This window comes from Euprymna scolopes, chromosome 43 (assembly GCF_053919585.1).
Source record: "Euprymna scolopes isolate OS-2025 chromosome 43, ASM5391958v1, whole genome shotgun sequence".
NCBI classification, from domain to species: domain Eukaryota; kingdom Metazoa; phylum Mollusca; class Cephalopoda; order Sepiida; family Sepiolidae; genus Euprymna; species Euprymna scolopes.
This window is the reverse complement of record NC_136524.1, coordinates 24,773,469-24,779,468: the sequence shown is the minus strand read 5'-3', so window position 1 is coordinate 24,779,468 and position 6,000 is coordinate 24,773,469. Positions and strand designations below refer to the sequence as shown.

The following is a 6,000-nucleotide window of genomic DNA, read 5'->3' as shown; positions in this document are numbered from 1 at the left end:
AAAACAGTTCAGCCATATCAGGATATGATGAATGATGTGACGTTTTTGAGCAAGGGAAAACTAAGAGTTTCAATCAGTCTGAAATTAATGAAAGGATCAGGACACATGTGGACGATTGACCTGATTAGCTTATTTGCGCGAGCTCTGTTTATTATCTCTTTTGTGGTTTGGGTCTAACCCATTTTTATATCGGTTAGCATCCCTGGCCGATTCACGTAATATTGACACATCCCAGGTATCATGAATACAGGCCACTTTCTCCCAGGATTGCCCGGACCTTCTCCATAAGAGAGAGAGAGAGAGAGAGAGAGAGAGAGAGAGAGAGAGAGAGAGAGAGAGGGGGGGGAGAAAAGGGGGAGCAAGAATAAAACAAAACATAACAGAGAAAGGAAAGGAAGAAAGTCTGCCACATCTGCAGTATGCGGACGGCGACCTTCTTCTTTGGTACATTTCACTAAACAGTCGCCAGGTGGCACTTCTTGGTTAAAGAACAGGAAAATTTTACTTCAATTAAAAAATGTTTTGGGAAAAAAAATCTAAAGCTGCTTTAATTCGAAAAATATTTATTTAAATTATTTATTTGTTGTTAACCCTTCAAAGTTACTTTAATTCGAAAAATGTTTCATTTAAATTATTTATTTGTTGTTGACCCTTCAAAGTTACTTTAATTAGAAAAATATTTCATTTAAATTATTTATTTGTTGTTGACCCTTCAAAGTTACTTTAATTCGAAAAATATTTCATTTAAATTATTTATTTGTTGTTGACCCTTCAAAGTTACTTTAATTCGAAAAATATTTCATTTAAATTATTTATTTGTTGTTGACCCTTCAAAGTTACTTTAATTCGAAAAATATTTCATTTAAATTATTTATTTGTTGTTGACCCTTCAAAGTTACTTTAATTCGAAAAATATTTCATTTAAATTATTTATTTGTTGTTGACCCTTCAAAGTTACTTTAATTCGAAAAATATTTCATTTAAATTATTTATTTGTTGTTGACCCTTCAAAGTTACTTTAATTCGAAAAATGTTTCATTTAAATTATTTATTTAATCAAATAAAAACAACAAAAAAACAAAAACAATTTTAATATTGTTTTGATTGTTCAGACAAATATCTTATCTTGGTGTTATTGGCATAACGTTTTGGTTGCTTAAACCTCTGACCATCGTCAGGTGTAAATCCCATGTTTTTGGGTTTTTTTTTAACTCATTAAATTTTTTAATTAAAGGATACTTTAACCTAACTTCCAAAACTGACCCCCAAGATCGCCATGGGCATGGAATATGTGTCTATATAAAAGATGGCTTTCCATGTGGTAGGGACATCTCCAGAGAAGATCCTAACTTGCCCTATATGTGCTTCCGAGTAGCACTAGCTCACACTACGGCATTTATATTTACTCTCTATTGCCCCCATAACAGCGGAGTTACTATCTTTAAAAGCATATCTGAGAAAACTGACCAAGTTCTATTAGCATATCCTTCAGCTAACATTCACGTATGTGGAGACTTCAATGTTCACAATGAGGAATGGTTGACCCACTCAAACAAGACCGATGATGAGGGGAGATTCTGTCATGATTTCTCCATTGCTTATGACCTCACTCAGATTGCTCACGAACTCACCCGTGTGCCCGACAATGACGGCCAGTATGCAAGTCTCCTAGACATTTTTCTCACAACTTGCCCTGAACTATGTTCAGTTTCTGTTCTGTCTCCTCTTGGATCTTCCGACCACTCAGTTGTATCAATTAAGATAAAAATGAAATGTAATAAGTCCTCAGACGTACCTCTCCATCGTACAGTATATCAATACACTATGGCTGACTGGGATAGTTTCCATACATTTATATCGGATCTTCCTCTGCATTCCATGTTTAAAAAGGATGTGTCGTCTATAGCATCAGACCTGACAGAATGGTTAATTGTAGGTATAGACAATTTCATACCCTCGAAAAAGTTCCAGCAAAAACCTAACAGCCAGCCATGGTTTTCTCCAGAATGTGCTGCTGCCATTGCGCACAGAAATCACTTTTTCCAATGCTTCCAATGTAATAGATGTATGGAAACTAAAGCTGCTTTCAGGACTGCCAGCAACCATTATAAGAAAGTAATAAAGAACGCAAGAGAGTTATATGCTCATTCCGTCAAGTCCAAAGTAGCTTAGCAGCGCCTTGGTTCCCACCAGTTTTGGCAAATTGCAAACAGAATCTTGAACAGAAGCGTCTGCTCCATCCCAACTATCATCAATGGACCTGAGTTAATCTCGTCAGCATCAGACAAAGCCAAACTCTTTGCCAAGAACTTTGCAGCCAATTCTACCCTTTGCGGCCAAGGCCGCCAACCCCCAATATTTCCTCCTGTATCAGAAAACACACTATGTGATATACAAATATCTGTACGTGATGTTGCCAAGCTAATCAAAAACCTTGATTCCAGTAAAGCAACCGGCCCTGACGATATTCCAATTATAGTACTGAAAAAACTTCAACCAGAACTAGCACCCATACTTACAAAACTGTTTAAATGTTGTCTTAAGGAGAATTGCTTCCCATCACCCTGGAAAATCTCATCAGTATGCCCTGTATTTAAGAATTCAGGTGATCGTTCATCCCCCTCTCAGTATAGGCCAATAAGTCTCCTGTGCATCATGAGTAAGTTGCTGGAATCTGTGTTAAATAGAGAAGTAATCAACCATCTCAGCAAAAATAACCTTCTTAGTGACACACAATATGGTTTCCGTCTTGCTAGATCTACAGCAGATGTGCTTACAGTTATATCTCCTAGAATTAGCGAATCTCTCGACAGAGGCAACCTTTCTAGGGCAATTGCTCTTGACATATCTAAAGCCTTTGATAGGGTATGGCATAAAGGTTTATTTCACAAGATCTCCAACTATGGTATAGCTGGAAATGTCTTCTCAATTATTAAATCATTTCTCTCTGATAGGTTCATAAGAGTAGTAGTTGAAGCTCACAGTATTAATGCTGGAGTTCCTCAGGGGTCCATCCTGGGCCCAACTCTTTTCCTGATCTACATTAATGGTCTTCCAAATCACATCCTTACATCATTCGTAGACATTTTTGCTGATGACACTAACATCTATGGTAGCACATCTAAGACAGTAAACGACCAAGTTCTCTCCGATTCTCTCTCCTCTGATCTTGATCACGTCGTACAATGGGGAAAGGAGTGGCTGGTTACTTTTAATGCATCTAAAACCAAGCTTCTATCTTTACATCACCAACGTTCTGATCCCCACCTGGCATCAATTAAAATGAATTGCTCTCGTCTTGGGGAGGCTTCAAGTTTTGACAGGCTTCTGGGCTTGACCTTTACTCCTGATCTTAAATGGAATACGTACATCAAATCTGTTGCCAAGGCCGCTGGAAAAATGTTCGGATCCTTCTATCGATCCAGTAGATATCTCACTGTTGATGCAATTCTCTATCTATATAAGAGCCAGATACGTCCAAGGATGGAATACTGTTGCCACATATGGGCAGGAGCTGCTAGAAAAGACTTGTCCTGCCTTGATAGAGTTCAAAATAGACTTTGTGGCCTGGTGGGAGATGTCCTTTTCTCTTTGCTGCAACCTCTATCTCACAGAAGAGATGTTGCGAGTTTGTCTCTGCTTTATCATTATTTTCATGGAAAGTGTTCAACTGAGCTTCAATCTATGGTCCCCCCTCGCCAAACTTTCACAAGAAACACTAGACTAGCTGAAAACATTATCAATAATTTTCCCCACTCTTTATCTGTACCTAAACCTAAACATAGATTCCATGATCAAAGCTTCTTTCTTAGAACTGCACGCCTGTGGAATTGTCTTCCGTTTTCCTGCTTTCCAGCTGTCTATGATATGGTTGTCTTCAAGTCCAACGTGAAAAAATTTCTGATGAGCTGTTCCACTCAAGTTAACAAGTTTACCGAATTTCCATTACTATCGATTACTATATTGTCCTTTTGACTACTGTACACTCTTTAACCCTTATCCTTGAGTGGCCTATCGGCCTTGATAAATGGTGACGTTTATGTAAAAAAAAAACTAATGAAAAGGGGGTTAGCTCTGTAGTGAACTCAGATTCTTGAATGAAGTCGTATTGTCAGCGTTGCGTGGTTGAATGTATATGTAATTTTCTAGCTTGCACTCTCAAAATCAACACAGAGACGAATTTATCAACATAAGTTTTATTTACAATTAAGCTTTTTGCCATTAAGAAAAGAGAGAGAGAGAGAGAGAGAGAGAGAGAGAGAGAGAGAGAGAGAGAGAGAGAGAGATGTTAGTTGTAGGGGTTGGTTAGTGTTCCTTCTCTCATCAGATTTCTTCGATTATTAATACTTATCGAAAAAATTCCAATACAAAACCTATCTAAGAACACTGTCAGATGCATAAAGTATCTTTGTGTGAAATTTCATAAAAATCGGTCTAGCTCTTTTCGAGTCCATAGGGCATGAACACTCACAAACAAACAAACAAACAAACAAACAAACAAACAAAGTTCCTTTTATATACTAGTACATAATTATCTTTCCATAGTTTAGGAGTGAATCCTACACATGGGTATATATGTATATCTACCTTCCTTTATAGTAGATATAAGAAAATAGAATTTTGGAGCTAAACAGTTAAATAAAATATGTTTTAATGAAAAATGTAGCCATGATTGTTGCGCAGTCTATACTGTTGTTGCAGAGTGGTTGAAACGTGTGAAGGTACCAATCCTCTATACAACTAATAAAATAGATGCTAGGCAAGGAAAGTAATGGCAATAGCAAATGGAGATGACAAATACAGATGATCGTTTAAAGACGATAAGTATCATGTTTTAATTTACCGAGCAAAAACGGTAAATTGTATGGCATATAGCAATTGATATCAGGATCAGCCAGAACAAGAAGATGCGTCTTGTGGGGTTGAGATTCTTGCGTCCCTGGGGTAGGATGACACACTTCAGGTGGATCTGAGTTGTGTAGCTGGGATCTGATACAGGAAACTGGTAGTTGGACGTCAGTGGGTACTGGACTGGTAGCAGATTGTTAGTGGGTACTGGAAACTGGATGTTGGACATTGATATAAACTGAAGCTGGTAACCAGATGTCAAGGGCCACGGGAGATGATGGCTGGAAATGCTGGAGTTACAGAAGTTAATTGGAGGCCGGTGGAGTGAACGGGAAACACTGAAGGCTGCAAGAGTAAGTTGGAGTTGCTGAAAACTGCAGGAGTGAGTTGGAGGCCGCTGAGGTTGTTGTAGGAATGGGCTGGAGCTGCAAGAGTGAGCTGGGGTCACTGGAAATGAGCCAAAGTTGAATTAGGTTCAGGAACAGGACTGACAGGCTATGAAAGGGAGTTCCACAAGGCAGGCAGCAGTAGAGAGCGAAGTGTAAATCGCATTATTTATTTGTGGTAGTTTGCTCTGAAAAAGGGCTATTTGGGTACTGCTGCTACTCCTGGTTCCCACAACAACTGCGAATGCTGATTTGACAAGAGTCAAGTTGGGACATGAGTCCTTCTAACTCCTGGGCCAAGACTGAGATTTGCTTTGAAATTGGTAGCTTCATAAAAAGCCATTCATGCTATAGGTGACAGTCTTGATAAATAAATGAATCACCATAATTAATTTCAGACTGAACTTCTTGTAGGCAAAAATGTCTTCGGAATATATGTTAATCTTGGATCAAAATAAAAGTCTTGTTTTTAACCAAAACTTGGTGACTCTTTTCTTCATAGCAAACATGGACAATAGGATGGACAATAGACATCTATATTTTGGAACTGACTTCCATGAGATGTAATAATTACACGAACGGCACAGTAATTCAAGGCAAAATTGGGCAAGCGCTAGGCCTCTGTATCGGCTTGTGTTTAAATTTATAGCACCCTTGCTCTACATGCCAATTGAAGCACGCTTGTTTTATTGTTTTGCTGTTTGTCAGATTTATAGAATTACATTTAATGCAAACAACCAAACAACCAAAAAATGTTTCATTAAAT

The 6,000-nt window shown here is 38.1% G+C and overlaps 1 protein-coding gene across 3 annotated transcripts in view; it reads right to left on the bottom strand.

Annotated features, from left to right (window-relative positions):
* The window catches only part of LOC145268244 (3 beta-hydroxysteroid dehydrogenase/Delta 5-->4-isomerase type 4-like), a 158,750-nt gene that overhangs the window by 9,664 nt on the left and 143,086 nt on the right, over positions 1-6,000 (bottom strand). The window lies entirely within an intron of this gene.